The sequence below is a fragment of the Lycium ferocissimum genome, chromosome 3 (assembly GCF_029784015.1).
Source record: "Lycium ferocissimum isolate CSIRO_LF1 chromosome 3, AGI_CSIRO_Lferr_CH_V1, whole genome shotgun sequence".
In the NCBI taxonomy this organism is placed as follows: domain Eukaryota; kingdom Viridiplantae; phylum Streptophyta; class Magnoliopsida; order Solanales; family Solanaceae; genus Lycium; species Lycium ferocissimum.
The window spans coordinates 60,796,131-60,809,302 of NC_081344.1; positions in this window are offsets into that span (position 1 = coordinate 60,796,131).

Sequence of the window (13,172 nt, forward strand, 5' to 3'; positions counted from 1 at the left end):
ATAAAAAAAGTTCAGAATCTAGGGAAGATGGGTAGGCAAGAGGGGAAGGTGGAGAACCTGGGCGAAAATAAAAAAATTATGGCTTTGATAGAATAATACTATATCTTAACTGTACTAAAGAATTTAAGCCCCACTATTTGAAGAAGAAGAAAAGGAGAAGCCCCCAATAATTAGCTGCATGGTTTGTGATAAAATTTCTCTTGTATTTAAAAAGCTAAAACGAAACCCAAGTTAAGCAAATCTTGAATTTTCCCAAGAGCATGTTTTGCTTTTTTCTTTATATATTGGGAAGAGAATAATATCTTTTCCGGAAGTGTAAGTTAAATATTTATAATATCTTAAATGCCTACCATTAACATACACAACCCTCTAAAGTCTACACATCTCTATCTCTATATAATAAAATTTGATAAGCAATTGATGTGGATCTTATACATTTATGACATTTTTCTTTTTTCTCCTTTTTTGGCAATTTTTCCTTCATTTCTCTATATAATTTATTAAGTCATAGAATTAACAAAATCCTCATATACTACTCCCTTTGCCGTTACAGTTCAGGCCCACGTAACTTTGCAATAAACCCACGTAACCTTCTGATTCAGCACATACCAGCAATATTTATTTAAACATTATCCCTAAGCCGTTTTTAAATCATTAGTAATTAAAGTGAGTAATGACAATTCATTCATTTGCCTCTTGATACTCAATTTTTGCGAGTCCGGAGCCTAAAGCAGATAAAAATACTGCGATATTTACAAAAGGGGTCCCAAAAATTTATATCTCGGGGGATATGTTGGGATCCACGATATACCCCAAAAAATTTTAGGCCGACACAAGTTAAAAAAATTAAAAAAAAATTTAATTGTATAACGTGGACTGATCCACGTTATACAATATAAATTGTAAAACGTGATCGTCCACGTTTTACAAATATATTTGTAAAACGTGGACTGATCCACGTTTTACCTCTAAATTTTTTTTTTTTTTTTTTTTTTTTTTACGAGGAAACACTAAAAAAGAAAATTTAGTAAACTTTTTTTTTTTTTTGTAACACTTAGTGTGTTTTTTCATACTTTGACCAATGATTAATCGTGTGTGAAGACTCAAACGTCCAATATTTTATATAGAACACGATATTTTTTGCGTCACAATAATGTAGGCTCGATACATCAAGGATACGTAGACGTTCGGATCGTCATTTTAGGGGTTGAAAAGGTGCCGTAAGTTTTGTTTGAAAAAACACTATGTTTTTTCATACTTTGACCAATGATTAGTCGTGTGAAGAAGGCTGAACGCCAATATTTTATATAGAGCACGATATTTTTTAGCGACAATAATGTAGTGAATACATCAAGGATACGTAGACGCTCGGATAGTCATTTTAGGGGTTGAAAAGGTGCCGAAATAAGTTTTGTTTAAGGTTTAAGTGTTTTATTTTTTAAGGTTTTGGTTTAAGCGTGTTATTTTTTAATCACGATAAAACATTATTTTGAATATAAATATAATTCTAAAAATATAGGGAGAAAAACTAGTTGTAAAGTGGTCAAACTTAGATGGTCGCTAACTTTGCGCTCGGACGTCCGTTTTACGCGTTTTTTTTTTTTGAACTTGCGTATTTTTTCGAGATCTATGCGGACAAAGCCGCAAGGCGGTTTTGGCCGAGCCGATTTTTAAAACGCCTTTTATCCCATTCAATTTCGATTTTCCCCCAAATTGGCGTGAAATTTTGTTTTATTTACTTATAAGATGATGATACGCAATAGATTTCAACGTAAAAATCCCAAGGTAATGTACCTTCGTGAATGTCAATTTCACTTTGCGTTTCAATTTTTGAAAATAAAGCCGATTAATTTTCTCAACATATAAAGTTGACTAAAATAACCTTACAAATACAAACACTAAGTTTTTTTCAAACAAAACTTACTTCGGGCACCTTTTCAACCCCTAAAATGACGATCGAACGTCTACGTATCCTTGATGTATTGAGCCTACATTATTGTACGCAGAAAAAAATATCAGGTTCTATATAAAATATTGACGTTTCGGAGTCTTCACACACGATTAATCATTGGTCAAAGTATGAAAAAACACACTAAGTGTTACAAAAAAAAAAAAAAAGTTTACTAAAATTTTCTTTTTAGTGCTCGCATAAAAAAAAAAAAAAAAAAAAAAAAAAAAAAAAAATTTAGAGGTAAAACGTGGATCAGTCCACGTTTTACAAATATATATTGTAAAACGTGGTGATCCACGTTTTTGAATTTATATTGTATAACGTGGATCGGTCCACGTTATACAATTAAATTTTTTTTTTAATTTTTCGTTGACTTGTGTCGTAGAAATTTTTTTGGGGTATATCGTGGATGTCCCCACGATATACCCCTTTTGGTATATAAATTTTTGGGTACCCCCTTTTTGGTAAATACCGTGTATTTTTATACCCAGGCTCCGGACTCAATTTTTGCCCTATATATATTTTGCTTATTCGTTTCTTTTCCTGGGTTTGCTGTTCTTCGTCTATACCCTTATGTGTTTTTTATGTGCTCTAAAATGAGTCCATGGCATTTTGCACCCCTAACGTATGTCTTCTTTTGCAACTTGCACCCTATCCTATTTTTTTTAATGATTCGCACCCTAATCTATTTATCTTTTTGCAAAATGATGAAACCACTCCATTTTATAGTTGTCCATGAGGACAAAACTGGAATACAATTAATAAAGAGAAAATAACACATATTAAAAAGAGCTCATGAATAACATTTTTGTAGCAATTAGTAATACTAACCTATCCAAACCGTGTGCAAAACTAAAATGAAAAGGGTGCACTCTCTATTCAACATTAAATTAATTTCAAAGTTTTCATTATCAAATCCAAGAAAAACAGCAAATAATATGTTTCATTCATCCTTTAATACAAAGCTGGTCACAATTTAATTAGCCCATCCAAATTACGTTAATATTGGAATAGCCGTAACATATGCATCCAACTCCGGGCCTTCCATTGTTTCGTGATAACACTCCCCCCCAAATCCACGCTTCCTCCTTGTTCGCTCCCCGAAAAATATTGATATCTTTACGTCAATTTACGTGCTTGCACCTTCGAACGACAACGTGTCCGCCCCACCCGAAATCATTGTATTACATTGGAAACCTCGGCGACTCCCCGGCGTATCAAGATAGCTCAGTCGAAATTCCCCAACGGAAAAACACCATCTCCCAATCATCTACGAACTTCCTCACCGTAATGTCATTGTGTGCCTTCATGTTTTGTTCATTTGCTCTTTGCCCCAGTCTATTGCGTTATACAAAACTTCCCTCGCGTACGCGTAAGTTGGAATGCTCGACCGTATTGCATTAACTGAAGTATACGCTTCTACTGGAGACGATGAAGGCAATTTACGGCCGCTTGGAATGTCGTCATTTTGGAAGATGGAAACTTCTTTGCGCATGTCGCCCATGCGTTTTGTTAAATGCAAAGTGATTGAAATTAAGTGAAATCTCTGTCATTGAGGTTTAGCCTCCGTTTCGCATTCCGATTCAAGAATTTCGTGTTTAACAATATTTTGGGCAAGAATTGCCCTTTTTGTAGAGTTGGCATTATTCATCCGGTTCATTTGGAATGCCAAAGGTTGACCAGAGGGAAGTGGGGAATTCGAGTTGTCATTTGGAATTTTAACATTATTCATCTGGTTCATTTGGAATACCATCATTTCTTTTCTTAAGCTCTTTTTTAATCTTGTGTTATTTTCTCTTTATTAATTGTATTCAGCTTTGCCCTCATGGACAACAATAAAAAAGAGTGGTTTCATCATTTTGCAAAAAAATAAATAGACTGGGGTGCAAATGCGTTAAAAAAGTAGAACGAGGGTGCAAATTGCAAAAGAAGGCATATGTTAGGGGTCTGGCCTTGGCGAATATCTAAAATACTCCATTTAATAGAGATTCGTGTATGATCTGATTTATAGAGATTCTCATTGAGTAAATTAATTTTTAGTATTCGATAGTGCTTCTAAGCAACAACGTAACACGTAGGATTTTAATTTATTTTGTTACAATTCTTATTACTCGCTCATCGATTTTTTGATGTACTTTTCTTGCAGGAACAAGGAGAAGATCAAATAGTGACAAATGAAAAAGTTGAGTAGAAGTTGATACATACTTGCAATTTGAATTTATGTGAACTATTTTTTTTTAATCATGTCTGCGAAAATGAATGGCTATTTTCCTAATTTAGCGAGTTTACTTTTATGAATGATTTCGGTACCACAAATATTTCAAGACTTATTTTGAGCAGCGAGTTTCAAAAGTCGCCTATAACAACTTAAATGTAGATGCTTGCATCAAATGGGTTAGCGTAAATTGAAGCGAGAGGGAATATTAGTTTTTAGTATCCGGTATTGCTTCTAAGAAACAACGTAACATGTATGGTTTTAATTTATTTTGTTACAGTTCTTAATTATTACTACCTCATTGATTTTGTGATGTATTATTTCTTGTAGGAAGAAGGAGTAGATTAAAGAAGATATTAGTTTTTAGTATCCGGTATTGCTTCTAAGCAACAACGTAATACACAGGTTCTAATATATTGTGTTACAATTTATTTCTCGCTCATCGATTTTGTGATGTATTATTTCTTACATGAACAAGGGAGAAGATCCAATAGCAGGCAGATGAAAAAGAAGAGTAGAAATGATATTCGTTTTAGTATCTGATGTTGCTTCTAAGCAACAATGTAACATGTAGGATTTAAATTTATTTTGTTACGATTCTTACTTATCTTTCAACGATTTTGTGATGTATTATTTTTACCGGAAGAAGGAGAAGATTAAATAGTCGATGGATGAAAAAGAAAAAGCAGATGATGATTATTGGGAGGTTTGAGGATAAGGAGAAAGGCCCATCATCACTGGTCACTTAAATTTGCAAAAAAAAAAAAAAAAAAAAAGGTTTTTGGCTTAGGTTTAAATTATCAGATTTTAAGTAACTTTTTCTCTTGATTTTAAGAGTAATTTCATTTAGACCTTGATGTCTATTAAGATATACTTTCAACAAAAGACTAAGTATTGTTCTTTTATACGAAAAAATATTTATTTGTATTTATATTATTTTCACGCGAGCGCTGAGATGAAATACTTTAATGTATATATATATACTCGCAACAATCATCTTTTAATTTAAAATTTAAATTTCTATTGGTTCTCTTTACTATCACTAACTTATCAAAAGAAGAAGAGAACTACAAAGACAAGAGAAAGGGTTTTTTCATGAGGGAAGCAACCCCAATAAACAAAAGCACATGGAATTACTGGTCAGAAAAAGCAAAAGAAAAGCATAAAAACACATGACAGATAGATAGATTACGACTATATATAAGGGACAACCAAGGGTATTTGCAGTTCTCACAAAAGTAAATTTCCAATTTAGTGTTAAAATTTTCAATTAATTACTTCTATGTCCCAAATTTATTTTTTAAAGTTAAATTTACTTTTTATTTTATTTTCTACTTTTCACAGCTTTACTACTATGTCACTACTAAATATAAGAGACAATCTAAAGAGTTTTGTAATACTTAGTTACGTTTAGTTAGCTTGTCATTAAAAAGGATTTTTACTTCAAATATTTGCCGCTTTATATTTGTTATTTATTCTTAATTATCAAATAATATGTTATCGATAAATCGAATATTTTCAAACCACTTTTGGTAATACATGGCCCCATAGACTAACTTTTGGAGGTGAGGTATATACCATGATTTTTTTCTATGTCTTATTTTTGCCCCTATATTATTTCTTTTTTTACTTGGGTTGCCACATCCAATATGGTACATATATGAGTCCTTTAAAAATACTTGAAAAGTTGTGCATGGTGATGATGTCATCTAGTAGAAATAACTATGCACAAAGATAATCTAAAATGGTGATAATAATAATTTTGGAGAACTCATTTGGTACTGTCAGAGCGTCGGCCATATTTTCTTAGTAATTCTAAAATTGCCACTAAATTACTCTTGATCTAAATTTTATTAAAAAATTATTTTGAATATATAAAGGTTTAATGATGTAACACAATTATCCAATAGAAAATAAATTTTAAAATAAAAAATAAACCAACGGCCATCATACTATAATCATAGTATGATCAATTTTTTGAAATTGTCAATATAATCGAAATAATCGAATGATTCTATCCGAGGGATCTTTCCCCCAATGATAGAGACTTCATTTAACTTAGGTTGATCTAGGCTAGAGACAGACGTACGTCAAGATAATTCCACCTTTGAAACACTTATCGATAGAAAATAAATTTCAAAATCGATCCTTAGAGAAAATAAAAATGAGAAGGAACAAAATTATTAGATATATACATCGTTGCACCGAGACATGATTTAATTATTTAAATTTAGCCAATGCTAATGTATTTGGGGCTATATCATAGTTATAATATTATTATAACGCAAATTCAGAAAATATATTAGATAAAGAAAAAGAAAAAAAATATCATTTCCTCACATGCATTTCTTGAAAGGAAAAGAAAATTTTTAATTAAGAAAAATCATTATTTTTTCATATATCTTTTAAATATTTTGAATAGTTAAGTATTGAAATTATAGTACTTTTTAAATAGTTTTTAAATAGGGCAAAGGGTCAAATATACCCCTCTACTTTCTTTTTATTGGTTAAATATACCCTCCGTTATAGAAATCTTATAAATATCTGCTTTGTTAGCCAAAGTTGTTAAATATACCCATATATGGATGGAAATGCCCAAATCAGATGAAATTAACCATTTAACTTAAAAAAACCCATGCCCTATAATTTTATCTCGACCCGACCCACAAATTGTTATACCTTCTCAATCACAACACTTCCATTGACACCAGTGTTCTTGGCTATGCCTGTCACTGTGCCTAAATAGTGGAATGGATGCGTGGAATGCATCATCTGGAGCGATCAAAATACAGCCAAATGCAACTGGTGCAGTTATAGGACATGAAGGAAGGATGAATGATCAGTGGATTCAGGTACATTTCTTTTCTTTAGCTGTTTTCTCTCACTGAAATCAGTACTATCATTTTTACCAGATTAGTTTGTGTATTCTATCCTTCAAATTCGTCACTCTAACTGCTTGTCTGTTAAAAAGCACATAAATTCCACACATCTAGTAGCAGATGGTATTAGTGAAGGTGGAATATCTTCTCTCATTACACCATTTTTTGTGTATCTTAATTCTTAACACAGAGAGTTCCATCATTATGATGCAAATGAAATGGCTAAAAAGACTAATTTGTGAAGAAAGATCACAACCTGGAGAAAGTTATGAAAACCCAACACCCTGATTTTACAAGGCTTCGGGTGTTTTGGTTGGTCCAAATACAGCTGAGACTTTTAAGATGTCAGAAAATTACTGAAGAAGTGAAGATATGCCGGTTTTGTTATTGATGGGACAAAATTACCTGTTTGTAGGATTCAATTTTCTAACCTAATTTACTGCAATAAAAAGTTCAAACCTTCATATAATATGAAAAGGGATCATATAACTAAACTTCCTTATATCATCAGTTCTTAAACATACTTCCATCTTGATATTTCTGTACTTCTGGGTACATCAGCATCTTCTACTATTTTCATTTTGAAGTGCATGGTTCTACTTTATAACACCACCCCACCCCCCCAAAAAATAAATAAAAAAATCATGCTAATTTCAAGTATATCAATAAATGTAACATACAAATGGCAACTTTTATGTTCTGCATCCCCTTCACTTTGTGTGAAATAGGAAGTACGGGTCGGGTCAAAATTATGGGGCATGGTTTTTTCAAGTTAAATGGTTAATTTCATCTGATTTGGGCATTTCCATCCATAGGGGGGTATATTTAGGTACTTTGGCTAACAGAGGGGTATATTTAGGTACTTTGGCTAACGGAGGGTATGTTTAACCAATAAAGTAAAGTAGAGGGGTATATTTGATCCTTTGCCATTTTAAATATATAAATTTTCAAAGACTAAAGATTCTATGCCCGAATTCACTATCAAAATTAAACTGTTTGACTCTCAAAATTTAAACTGTGGCACATAAATTGAAACTTAGTGATTACTTTATTACCTTGATTTTGGGCCCGGGATTCCTGACACTAGTAGATAGATAGATGCATGGCATATTGGTAGTCGCCGAATAAGGACTACTATTAACTTTTTATTTTTCCACCTGGTGTTCAGTTCTCATATTAGGGCTCGATTATATTCGGAGCGCGCACTGCAAGACTCATTTCTAGGGCGGCGCACCCAACAATTTTTTTTTCATTCTCAACGATATAAACCATAGACCTCTGATTGAGCGTGGAGAGATTGGCGTGGATTAACTTATTTCGATTGAGCGTGGAGAGATCCATCCGCGACTCATGTTGGTTCTATTAACTTATTCTTTCGAAAGTGAAACAAGGACAAAAAGATCGTCAGCACGCTGTCCACACTTGATTCTTCCTCTAATAACGTGGCTTGGCCGGCCCCAATACCCAACGTGCCACAACTTGTTTTTTTTTAACCATTTGATGTTTAGATTTTAATTGCAAAATTAATTCAGATTTTATGCATTGTACGATCATGATTAAGGAGAAAATGATCTATATTAAATATTTCTTAATTGTTTCGAAGCCGAATTTTGAAATATTAGCTAGGCGCCACGTGGCCACAACTACCCACTTTTTCATTTATGATTATGTTTTATTATGTCGACTCATTTTTTTTCCAATACTATATTAAAAAATTATATACTAGTGATATCACTTGTCACAATATAGCTAATATATACGATTTCCAATTTGTGACTGCAAAGTTTTATTTTCATCCTAAAATCATGCTTAATTTGCACTATCTTTTCAAAGTTACAGGGGATACACACAATTAAATTTTTATGGCGAGTCAACGTCGAGTGGCACCACTTGAAGCGACATATCTCCGCCATTATTTCTTACGTAGTATATTCATCTTCCATCTGAACACTGATGACTTTCATCTACTTGGTTATATTCTTAAAAAGAAAAACAGAACTAGGCAAAGATAGGTCAAAAGTTTTACCTCGAGCGAATATAATTAGTACCTTACTCGCGTAATATTACATGTTAATTAGTATTACGACATATATGTATTTTTAGAAATAATTGGACTGAGGAAGTTAATCAGTTTGTTGAATTAGCTAGAGAATTTAACTTGTGAAATCAAAAGAATCCATATTTAATTAGATCTCATTTTTTTCCGGCCCTCATTTTGAATCTTAATTAGTTACCTGAGAAACATATTCATGAAAGACTAAATGTAACGACCCGTTTGGTCGTTACGTGCATTCCTCCTCTTTTCTCCAAAGCACCCCTTGTTTGAATTCGCTCCGATAGCTATTACGCGTGGGATTTACGGGTAAGGGTTACCTGTAGCCGAGTCGGATAAAAATTTAAATCAATTTAGGATTTCTTGGTTCAGCCTCTTCGCACCTGCGATTGGCATGCCCCGTCTGCGAGCGGCATGCCCCGTCTGCGAGCCTGCATCTGCGGCGCTTCCTCCGCCTCAGTGGAAGATGGCAAAGTTAAGTGAGTCCGCATCGGCGGACTGTTCCTCGACCAAAGCAAGGTCGCCTCTGCGAGCCTCATTCCGCCTCAAAGGAAATCGCTAGACAGACTTAGCATTTAATTCCCCATTTCGGGATTGGACCTCATTTTCACCCACACAACTTTCTAAAGCTTATTTTGGGAGAAGTTTCAGAAGAACGCTTGGTTGCTTGATGGGGGTAAGATCTAACCCTACGTTATTACTCTTTTCTAGTTCCTTTATCATCTTTTTAGTTAGTTCATGTTGGGGTTTGGGTTTTGGGAGAAACTCTTATGATTAGTAAAACCCTAGGTGGTTAAATGGTGTTCCTTAACTAAAATCGGGATTGTTTAGCTTGGGGAAACTATCTTCTAACTCCAATATCTATTCTAAATTAGATTTCTCAAATGGGTTAGTGTAGGGTTTTCTTTTGAAATTGGGGGTTTGGTAATTAAGGAATTGGAAGCTTGTTTGGGGTTAAATGAATATGAAATTTGGGTTATTGATCGTTGGATTTTCGAGTAAATTAGTTTCAAGGAAAAGTTCTGATTTTGCCCTTGTGGGCCCGAGGTCATTCTCTATAGGTCTCTTAGAACCCTTTTAGAGTAGCAAGTAATTTGACTATTCTCAACACGTTACTTATATGAGTTGCTTACCTTATTAGACCTTACTATATCTGGATGCTTTCCAAAGATGGAAGATAAATTTTGAGTTGGATGTTCGTGGCACTTGTTCGGCTTTGAGGTAGGTTACAGCTTACTTGAGTTAGACTTCGATTAGGGAATTGTATATGATTAGTAGTTATTGACGGAGAAAGCATGTTTAGATCTTCGGACATGGTGTGAAGTGGTATACTTAAGTAGGTTGGTATTTGTTATTTGTGATGTTGGGATTGTCGCCTTATTTGTGATATTGGGTTTGCCGCCTTATTTACTTATGACTAGAGGTTGCGTGTACTTGATGTTGTCTTGTTGGAGTGATGTTCGTCTTGTAGCATGCTAATTCTCCCATCCCATATAATTGCATGGTAAAATAAATATTTATTTGTGAATCTCCCTTGTACAAAATAGTGAGTTTGTGATAGAGACTACACTACTGATCTGACAGGCTTGGAAGTATGAGTTCTATTTAGGTGTACGATTTGAGTCGAGAGTTTCAGTGTATGACGTTGAATCTGATTTGTGTATTGTTCGCTTGATTTCCTGACATTGGTTGTGTAGCCTAAGCCCTCGTGATTATCATCTATTGAATTTGGCATTCATGCATGGCATTTCATTCCGTATCCCTTATGGTAACTTGTTGATGTGAACAGATATTGACAAAAGAGACATGGCATTGTTGATGGAAAACATTACGGTAACATTGATGAAAGGAAATGAGAATCTGTGATATGAGGTTGATACCAGAGTGAAATGTGTTGTACTCGCTGCCCGAGGTTTCTTGCCGGGACAAGGGTGTACATGGACTTTGCGGGTCCCCCATGGGTCATGACTATTGAGACATGGAGGTTTCCGTCCGTAGCATGTGTGTACAGGATCGAGGTATTGGCCATTGCATTCTATTCATCTGCATTGCACTTCACATAGTTGATGTTTTCCTTTATCTTATTTACTCCTTGGTTGTGGATTGCATAAATGATTATTGGGTTGCGTGGTACTTACTTGGTGAGGTGAGGACATTGAGGATTTAGAAGTTGACTTAGGTCATGATCTGAGCATAGAGGGACTTTTCTATTCGATAATTGTGATATGTGTGTTGATGTGCTAGTTCCAAGTTTGATTGCCTATTATCTTTATCTATTAATTCCTGCTTGTTAAATGCATTTTCTAATCGTTGTCGGCCTATGATACCTATGGGTACGTGTGTTTGTATTCATGCTACTCTTGCTACACCCTTTTTGGGTATAAAGTTGTTCCAAGTTATTGTTCGAGATTCAACTAGATTCCGAGGAGTTTGTGGAATGGTCGACAGAAGCTACTATTCGAGAATTCGCATTTCCGAAGTTCCTTTATTAAATTTTTGTTTACTCCTTATTCTAAGCAGAAGTTGTATATCCGTTTGAGTCTGTCAATTTCCTTTATGTTGTATATTTTAGAAGCTCTTGTACGTGTCTAGACTCGATTTTAGGAAAATGGTTTAATCAAAAATAGTGTTTTTTCCGTTTGATCTTGTTTTTTTAACTGTATTATGAAATTGATTCATTTATTGTATCCTTATGAGTTGTGATTAAGTAAGTAGATGGATTTCTTTTGGAAAGGGTTCTCACACAAGGAGGGTTAGTGTGGGTGCCCGCATGACCTGTGATTTGGGTCGTGACAAGTTGGTATCAGAGTTTTAGGTTACTAGTTTCACGAGTACAAGAACTGTGTCTAGTAGAGCTTCGTGGAATGGTACGTAGACGTCTGTACCCATCCGTGAAAGGCTATAGGACATTTAGGAATCTTTTATTCTTTCATTCTTATCATGTCACATCGTTCAAATTGGTATCTAGTTGAACCAAATTAGTATCTAGTCTATTCCAATTGGTATCTACTTGTAGCTTATTTTCAGAGTGTTGTGTATGCTTGGTTTGTGTTGGGGAAAGGCTTTGACGAGTTTCGGGTGTCGTGTAAAGGTTTAGACTTAGCAGATTTTCTATTCTGGTTTCAGTCGCCCCGTGTACGCGAGGATTAGGGTCGCGCTTGCGGAGTCACATCCGCGAAGGATAGGCCGCAAATGCGAGGTTATGGAAATGGCCAAGGGCCGTGTCTGAGGAGTCGTATCCGCAGAAGCGGGCCCGAATCGATGATCCCAAGTTCTAATGGTCGAAGTAGTCCACACATAAGTGTGTATGCGTCTGCGGAGATTTACTTCATGCTAGCGAAACCACTGGGTAGAAACCAGTGAGTTTTTGTCCCAAATACCAAACCTGTTCCAACAATATTTTCAGACCGAAACTTATTTAAAACCAACATTCCTGCATATAATCAAAGCCTGGCAAGGGCACAATGTCTAGCATAATATCAAAAGCCCGATGAGGGCACAAATCCAACATCCAAACATTCCAAAACAAAACCAAAAGAAAGCTAATATCCAAACATCTAAAAAACCAAAGCAATAAATATGTTTGAAATAAAGGCCCAACAAGGGCTAAACCAGTAGGCTGAAAAGGATCAATATTGACGAGCCAAACTCTGAGCCTCGTCCTCTCCATACGAGCTCCATCGCGCACCGAGGGCCTCTGTCGAACCTTTGTCGGGAAATAGTACTTCTCGTCATTATCTTTATCCTCGACCAGAAACCTTCCTATTATTGGCTGTGCTTCCACCAAATAGTGTATGGGGGACCTGGTTGCGTACTGGTTCTCTTATGCAATGCAGTAAGTAAAGAAGGAACTGTTTTTATCATAGAAAACTCCTTGTTTAAGGGATTAAAAATCACGACCTGCACCAGTAGGATTTCAATTCCATTACACGAACTTCAGGTTACAACTCTATCGTAAGTTAGGAATTAACTCCCATAATCCCTCACCCTTACAATAACGCTTATGCAACCTAGGAACTAACTCCCATAGTCCCTCCACCCTTACAATACACTGATTGTAAGCACCTCCACTTG